This window comes from Ochotona princeps, chromosome 14 (genome assembly GCF_030435755.1).
Source record: "Ochotona princeps isolate mOchPri1 chromosome 14, mOchPri1.hap1, whole genome shotgun sequence".
Taxonomy (NCBI): Eukaryota; Metazoa; Chordata; class Mammalia; order Lagomorpha; family Ochotonidae; genus Ochotona; species Ochotona princeps.
Window position 1 is genome coordinate 31,610,926 of NC_080845.1, and position 8,790 is coordinate 31,619,715.

The 8,790-nt window shown below is 52.2% G+C and overlaps 1 pseudogene; it reads right to left on the reverse strand.

Annotated features, from left to right (window-relative positions):
- Window positions 1-44: 44 nt before the first annotated feature.
- Window positions 45-7,871, reverse strand: LOC118759901 (dual specificity testis-specific protein kinase 1-like; annotated as a pseudogene).
- Between the last annotated feature and the right edge of the window lie 919 nt (window positions 7,872-8,790).

Sequence of the window (8,790 nt, forward strand, 5' to 3'; positions counted from 1 at the left end):
GGGAAGAGGAGCTGGACGGCCTGGCCAGGGGTGGCACTCTGAGCTCACAGGTGTGTCCTGAAGGCCAAAGGCAGAGGTCTAAGAACCCCAAGGTCCCACTGCCAGGAGTGTGCCCCCGGCTTAAGCAAGCTGGGCATGGCTGGCTTAGTGTGGTCCTCTTGGTGGCACAGGAGACTGCCTGCCTCCCAGTTGAGGTTGTGGTGCACAGGTACATGAACAGTAAGCCAAACTGAAGGGGCTGAGGCACCATCCATGACAGGGGAGCCCATCCTTGGTCTCCCAGGAGCTTCAGGTGGCAGCAAGGTTTTGTCTGCTCCATGGCAGCTGCCTGCAGCAGCCTGTGCCAAGTGCAGTGCCAAGGTTCCCCAGCCAAGACCTGCAGGGAGTTCACCACCACAGCTTGAGAGTTGTTCAGGAGAGATTCTGACCTGGGGGCCCAGGGATGGGAGGCAGAAGAGCAAGTGTTGATGAATGTGTGTGGCCACGGCCATGGGAAGCTGAGGGGCCAGGCCCTCAGGTTCTCATCGAGGCTGCTGCCCTCAAACTACATGGTTGCCTTGGCTGAGGGCGCAAGGCTGGAGGGCTTGGGTCAGGCAATGCAGTCTCCATGCACTGAGGCAGCTTGTGGGATGAGGTCAATGGGCAATAGCAGCAGACGGAGGTGCCAGGCTAGGTCAGGTTCTCCAGGGTGTCACCGAGGGCAGCTGGTCAGGGGGCAATGGCGATGGAGATATGAGGGGCAGAGCAGGTGAGAGGCCTGCAGGGTGTGTCCAGGAGCTTGATCTTGCCAGCCTTGAGGCCTTCCCATAGTGAAAAGACATTGGCTCAAGTCAGACGGTGATTCAGGTGACAAAGGCAGAAGAGGTCTGACAAGCCACATCATTTTGCTCATGGAAAATGGTGACTTGTCCAACCACCCAGAGTGACAAGGACAATCGTCATCTGTCGGATCATTGTCTTCCCTTTACATCACACTTCCTCTGTAGCTTGGAAAACTTAGCTATCACTGCTCAAAAAAAAAAGGCCACAAGGCCAGCACTTTCCACGTTGGACATTTATTCTCTTAGGGAACTGAAGGTCAGAATTCCAAGGCAGGCCATCCTCTGTCTGCCACATGCAGGGGTAGTCGAGGGAGGGTCTCCCTGAGGCCAGCAGACCGTGTCCATGAGGACAGACACAGCCTGACTTCAAGAGTCCCAGAGGCCTCATGGGCTTCCTGATGCTGCTGGCCTTTCCCACAGGCTGCTCCGCATGTGCCCCATCCATGTTTAGCTGGGAGCTCCTGCAGACACCCCCACTCTTGGGCCCTTTCTCCTGTGTAACTCATCAACCCACCTCTGGGGTAAGCACAGAAAAGCAAGACGAAGGAAACAGAAAAATCTCGGTGGTTTAGAGCCTGCACACAGCACAGGCCTTTGCTGAATTGTCGGTCTCAGTCGACTAGGAGGCTGTGACCTCTGGTGATCTCTGGGCTCCTGCCTCCTGCCCCTCCCCTGCCAGTGTGTTGTGCCCAGGTGTTGCCAGAGGTGTGCCTGGATGGGATGGAGGAAGGGGCTGAAGGCCACAGGTGTGATCAAAGCAGAGGGGTCAGGGAGAAGCTGTGAGGAACTATGAGGAGGGGGAAAGGAAGAGATGAAGAGAGTACTAACCCAATAGTGTGGGTCCCTGTACCTCCTCACAAGGACATTTAATTCCCAGGAAGGGCTTTGGAATGCATGCCTATGTGTGGCATCCTCACTTCTTAGTTCTCAAATTGTAAGCAGATGAGGTACAGGGCACCATGAGTTCCCATTGGACAAGGCAGCAAGTCAGGATTCCTTTCTGGAAACCCACATCTGCCTGAAACTCCAGAGAGCAGCAAATACTAACGCACAACACACACGCACGCAACACACACACACACTCATTCACACACACACACGTGCCCTAAAGCGCAGGTCTCATGTGGAGCAGTGGAGCCTTGGGGTCCATCACTGCTACAGTGGCTGTGACGGAGGAGCGGTGCAGTGGGAGTGGTGAGAGTTGAGTCTAAGATATACAACTCCCCTGGCCTCTGGCCTCAGTGTCCTGCCTGTCCCTGCATCCAGCTCCCAACAATGCATCTACTTCCCTGAGCCCATCTGGTGCAGACACACGCCCATCTTCCTCTTTTGTGGCTACAAGTACAGGTTCAAATGTTGAGGGATATGGCCACAGAGGGAACTCAGAGCTCTCAAGTGAGCAGAGTAGGAGAGGAGAGGGGCTTAGGTGAGCAAGCAAGGGGGTTGGGGGCTTTGCCAGAGAACATGGTGGAGGCCAACACTTATGCAGACTTGTGGTTTGTGAAGGCTCTTCTGAGGAAAAATGTCTCGCACCTAGGGCAAAATAAGGGCACCCACAGCCCTGTACTCCCCTGAGCCAGCCCACCCCCAATACTCAGCCACATTGCCACTAAGCCTCTCCTTCGCTCCCCTCTACTCTGCTCTCCTCTCCTCTCTTAAATGCTGCTCTTTGCTTCTCTCCCAGAGACTGACAAGGATGGGGAGCTCAGCCATGAGAATGTGCAGGTACCTTCGGCCCCTGAGGCACCCACAAACCTGCTGCTACCCCATGGACCAAGGGACCAAGAAGCTATGATTAGCCCAGAGGACATGTGTGTGTGCTGTGTTGAGAGCTGGAGGAGTCCACAGTGGCTCCAGAGGAGCTACCCTAGGTTGGGAACAGAGAAGGAGAGCGCAGCTGTGGCCAGGTGCCAGCAGCATCCCCAAGCCAGAAGCAGTGCCAGTGGAGGCTGAGCAAGGGCTCGTACAGCCTGGGGGGGCTGATCTCAGAGGAGGAATGGGGTGCCATGGGGAAAAGGGGAGAAAGCAGAAAATGGACAGGGATCAATTGGGAAGAGGGTTGGCGGTCAAACCCTCCCCAACCAAGGAAACCATAGAGGGAAACCCAGCAGAGTGATGATGTGGTCCCTGAGGGAAGATCAGGGCTGACACAGTGGCAGTAGCCCTAAAATGACCAAGAGCCCCGCAGGTGTCCCAGAGTTGTAGGCATAGGGCAGCAGTGTGGCCCCAGATGGGGGGATCTCTGGTGGGAGGCTGTGGGGCACCACCCGGGCTTCGCGTGCTGGCACTGTCATTCCCTTCCCCAGTGGGCGGAGCAGCCAGCTGTGTCCTGGAGCAGCACCGCCTCCCCAGCTACACCTCAGACACCTCCTGTGAGTTCTGTCTCCTTGCCAGCCATGCAGGACCAAGGGAGGAAGAGAGAGGAAAGAGTCGCTGGCAGCCCCCCAGTGTGCCTTGTTCAGAGATGAGCCTTCTTTCTGGGGTAGACAGACACCCTGACACTGGGATGTCCCCAATCTGTCCCTCCCCATCCATTCCCTCTCTCCCTTGAGGTTTACTTCCCTTTGTGACCAGACAATGACCCTTGCATCTGCTTTACCGGGAAAAACCCCCAGCCCTTATTCTGAAACATTCTCATTTGTTCCAAATTGCATCAGCACTCAGGAAAGCCAGCCTTTGCCAACATTCACTTCTGCAGGCATCTCTACCGTTGCTTTCTCTAGGGACCCCCTGCCACAGATCCTCAGTTTCCTCCCTCGCTCTGTGAAGGCCATGGCCACCCCAGCTGTTCACAGTACCTCCTGCTGGGCCTGCTCCTACCTGCCTGCTGCTGGCTGTGGCTGAATCTGCCTGGGTATGGGATATAAGCTTGGCTGACCCTGGCTCCCCACTTACACCAAGCCACCTCATCCCCTGCTCTCCCCACCCTCAGCTACCCTTGTTCACTCAGCACACAGCCACATCCCTCCCACCCTCAGTTTTGGGGACTCCTTCCCAGCCCAGTCTGCTCACAAGCACCCTGTCTAGATTAGTCAGCAAGCTTTCATGGGTCAGGTGTTTTCCTGTGACAGGAAAAGTTATAAGACACAGAATAAGGGACTTGACAACAGAGTCAGGGCTCCAGGACACAGCTGCAGCAGGTGTCATAACTCACTCCCCCATCGCCACCCTGCTACATCCCAGACCTGCAGGTGTCTCAGCAGTTTGGGCAGCTGAGTATGCTGCTGGAAGCCACCAACAGCAGCCTTCGGGGCAGCTGCGAGTTTGCCAGGCAGACAAGGAGAAATCACAAGGGACAGCTCAGACCATGCAGCAGACGCTGAGCCACCTGTAGGTCACACTGAGGCTCTTCACCTGTCCCTCACAAGGTACCTGCTCTGAGCACTGGAGAGTAGAGAGGCTGGCTAGGCATGAGGAATCAGAGGAGGGGGCACCAGGGCAAGGGGTTAGGAGTGCTCAGCAGGCAGCAAGTTACCCAGCTTGTCACCAACACACTGCTTGCTTCAACCCTTGCCCCCCAAACTGCTGTGCTCTTGGGAAGAGTGCCTGCCTGGTTTGTGGCCATTCATTAGAGCAGTGATAGCTGCATTTCCCAAACTGTTTAGGGAGCGTGATATAAAGGGAAGACAAAGTTCTGGCAGATGCAGCTCAGCCTCACTGCTCCAAGTGGCTGGACAAGTCACCATTTCTCAAGTGAAAAATCCAAGATGGTTTATATCTCTATCAAAGTCATGTGTACTGGAAATACGCGGAGCATATACTTTATCACAGGGATATGTAAAGTTAGTCACCATCCCTCAGAGTGGGAGGGAGAGACATGGGCCACGTACAGCCCACCTGAGCCTTCACACTGGGGTCACAGTGGCCAGGGAGCACCAAGGGTCCATGGGACCAGCTCTGAGGCTCTTTCTTTGTTCTGTGTTGAATGGTGACACAGAAACCAACGTCACTGGTGCTGGTGGCATCAGGCAGAAAGGAAGCAATGAACAGCCATCTCAGGATGCAAGTGTTATAAGCAGGGACATCAGGAGCTTCCATTACGGAATGAAATGTCACAGAGGTAAATGATCATGGCTTGCCGGTATTGAGTAGTGAATTACTGATCTCCGAGAAGAAAACTGCTTCAGGCTGAAGTGGAGGAAGTCCTCGCTTAAGCGGAGTTGATGGGCAGAACTTTCAGGGGAGAGAAGGTTAGCAGAACTTTACACTGGAGGGTATTCTAGGGAGTGTAACTCAGTTGTGCTACAAATTAGAGCTCAGGGTCCTCCCCTGTTGCTCATTACAAACTATCCACATGACTTGGTGGTTTGTGACAAAAAAAAAAAAAAAGCTGCTCATGGAAATTCAGCCTTGTTGTCCATATCTGTCACGAGGGACCACCTCTTACTGTGGAGTAAGTCCTGGACTCTACTTCTGTTTTGTGAAACATCTCTTTACTACCTCCATGACCTCAAAGGATCAAGATACAGAAGGGATGAGGCAGGTGTTGTGGCACAGCAATCACTTTGGGATTCATTGGCCTGGCATCACATTGCTGAAGTCGGACTAGACACAGTAGGATCCTCTTAGGGAATCCCAGGATTCCCAAGCTTTCTGTCCTACACAGACACTCTCTACCCCAGGACAGCTGGCATGATATCCTCCCCATCTCATTCCGGAGAATCCCCCAAAGTTAACATTGTCTTCTCAACACTTACCAATGGATCCTCTTAAGTGAGCTGATTGCTGAACCAGTCATCTGGACTACTTATGCTGGATTTTTAGGTTGGAAAGAAATGGAGTTGCATGTTAAGGGGGCTCCCTGGAGGCTGAAGCCCTGACATTTGGGTGGTGGGGAAGTAGGAGACCCTGAGGAAGGCACCTCCCCTGTTGCATCAGCACTTTGGCCTGGATGTGCTTGCCTTTCACACCCTGGTAGGGGACGATTGTGCACTGTCTTTCCTGCTTCTGGCCATCCACTGCTGCAGAGGAGGTGCCTCACTCCCCTCCCTGAGCCAGCCTGGCTGTCCAGGGAGTTCCCAGGTTACAGGGTGGGCTTGGGGGGCTCCTGGACTGAACGAGGCTGCCCCTTTTCTTTGCCCATCAGATGGAACCCAGCACCTGTGCTCCCTTCACCAAATCACACAGCGTCTGGAGTGGGTGAGTTCTGCATTTTTAGTGACATGAAGCTCATAATTTCAACATGGAATTCCCCAAACTAAAATCAAGCTGTACCCAGGAATAGTTCACTTCTGAAGGCTCATGGACAACCAATTACCTGTCTTTTTCAGTGTCCAGTGGCTTCCTGCATCCCTTGGCTGCTGGCCCGCTTTCTCCACCCTCAAAGCCAGCAAGTGCCGTGGGAGTCTTCCTAACCTTGTACCTCTCCTACCCTCTGTTCTTCATCCAGTCTTTTCTGTTCTCAGGGCTGGCAGGCATGTGATTGTGGGTTGATGAGGATCAAAGAGGGTGATTGCCTCATCTAAGGAGCCTCCACTTGGTCATATGTACATATGTACAGGAAGCAGCATGTTCACCGGTACCAGAGAAGCAAGTGTTTTAGGTAGGCCATCCTTCTATCTGTCATACCCAGTCAGTAGCCGAGGGAGTGTCTCCTGGAGAACAGCGGGCTGTGGCAATGAGGATAGACACAGCCTGACTTTCAGAGTCCCTGAGACTTCATGCACTTCCTGATGCTGGCCGGCCTTTGCCCAGGCTGCTGTGGATGAGGCCCTTCCATCCCTGCTGAGAGCTCTGTCCAGAGGACCCCACTCTCAGGTCCTTTCTCCTTTGTAGCTCACCAACACACTCCTGTTGTAAGCATAGGAGACAACAGGAAGCAGGCCTGGGGTGTTTGTCCTTTATAGCCCCAGTGAGGATGCCATGGTCCTGGATGAGCTGGAATGTACAGCACCTGCCCCTCAGCACTTAAAACCCCTTCTGGGGGCCAGTGCCATGGCAGGCTACACCTCTGCCTGCAATGCTGGCATCCCATTGGGCACCAGTTCTAGACCTGGCTGCACCACTTCTGATCTAGCTCCCTGTTAATGTACATCGGAAAGTAGCAGAGCATGGTTCAAGTACTTGAGTCCTTTAATTACATGAGTGACCTAGAAGATTCTCCCAGCTTCTGGGTTCAGGCTTGCCCAGCCCCAGCCACTGCAGACTTTGGGGGAATGAACCAGCAGGAGGAGTATTGTTTATATCTCTATCTCTTCTCTCTCTGTAACCCTGCCTTTCGTTTTTTAAAAAAAATTTTCTTGGAAAGGCAGATATAGAGAGAGGAGGAGACACACAGAGGAAGATCTTCCATCCATTGATTCACTTCCCAAGTGGCCACAATGGCCCCAAGTGGCCACAATCAGAGCTGAGCCTTTCTGAAGTCAGGAACCAGGAGCCTCTTCCAGTTCTCTCATGTGGGTGCAGGGTCCCAAGGCTTAGACTACCTTCCCAGGCCACAAATAGGGAGCTAAATGGGAAGCAAGGCCTCCAGTATTAGAACCCGTAACCATGTGGGATCCCAGCAAGCAAAAGGCGAAGTCTTTAGCTATTAGGCTACCATGCTAGGCTGTCTCTTTATCTCTCTCTTTTTTAAGATTTATGTTTTTATTGGAAAGGCTTATCAGATTCACAGGGAGACAAATAGAGAATCGTTTTCTATCTGCTGGTTCACTATCCAATGCCCACAATGGCCAGAGTGGATTCAATCTGAGGTCAGGAACCAGGAGGGCTGTGGCAAGGAGAACAGGCTCTTGCACATGGGTGCTGGGTCATCCTCTACTGCTTTCCCAGGACACAAGCAGAGAGCTCAATAAGACCTGGAGCAGATAGGATACTCACAGGTGACAATATAGTACCCCTGCTCTTGCAAGTAAGGATTTAGACATTGAACCATCCCAAACACCCTGTATCTCTGTTTTGAAAAATAAGCAAGTTCATAATAGTAACAATAATAATAATAATAATAAGCTGACAACAATGATTCTTTGAAAAAGGTGATGGCAAGCTGGACTGGCACAGTGGCTTGATGGCAAAATCCTCACCTTGCAAGTGCAGGGTGCCAATATGCATGTCAGATTGTGTCCCAGCTACTCCAGTTCCCATTCAGCCCCTGCTTGTGGGCTGGGAAAGTGCTAGATAAGGGTTCAAAGCCTTGCAGCCCTGCACCTGCCTGGGAAACCTGGAAAAAGAACCTGGCTCCATTTTTTAGACAGTCTCAGCTCTGGTCATTGTGGTCATTTAGGAAGTGAGTCAGTGGATGAAGATCTTCTCTCTGTCGTTCCTTCTCTCCATAAATGTTGGATTTCAATAATAATAATAATTTTAAATAAAAAAGGAGTTTGCTGTTTTTGTTAGGACATTTAGAGGAATAAACATTACTGTGTAAATAGTTATCCATCTAAGAGAAAGAGGGAGAATCTTCTGTTCATTGATTTGCCCTTCAAAGGACCTCAACAGCAAGGACAGGGCCAGGGTGAAGCCAAGAGCTTCTTCCAGGCCTCTCACATGGGTACAGGGTCCCAAATACTTGGAATGATTTCTGCCTCATTCCCTGGCCATTAGCAGTGAACTGGATTAGAAGTGGAGCAGTTGGAACTTGAACTAATGCACATATGGGATGCTGGCAGTGCTGGTAATGGTTGAACCCTCCAAGCCACAATGCTGGCTCCTAGAAGCAAAAATATTAATGACCTTCTAGTCTGAATGGCTAACATCCCAATTGTTTGCCTCTCCCTGCTGCAAGATCACAGTCAGGGTGGAACTAGGATGTACTTCCTCAATCAATACTGGTAACTGTTCACAGATAGTCTTCCTATTATTGAATGTGCTTAGAGGTCTGCGTGTTCAAGCCTGACTCAGGGCACGCATGCATGCTCACAGCAGGAGCACACAGCCTGGACCCACACAGAGGTCTGGAGGAAGTTGCCGCAGTCTGTGGTCAGGTCTCAACCTCACCCTGATGGAGCTGAATCAACTTCGATACTGATTC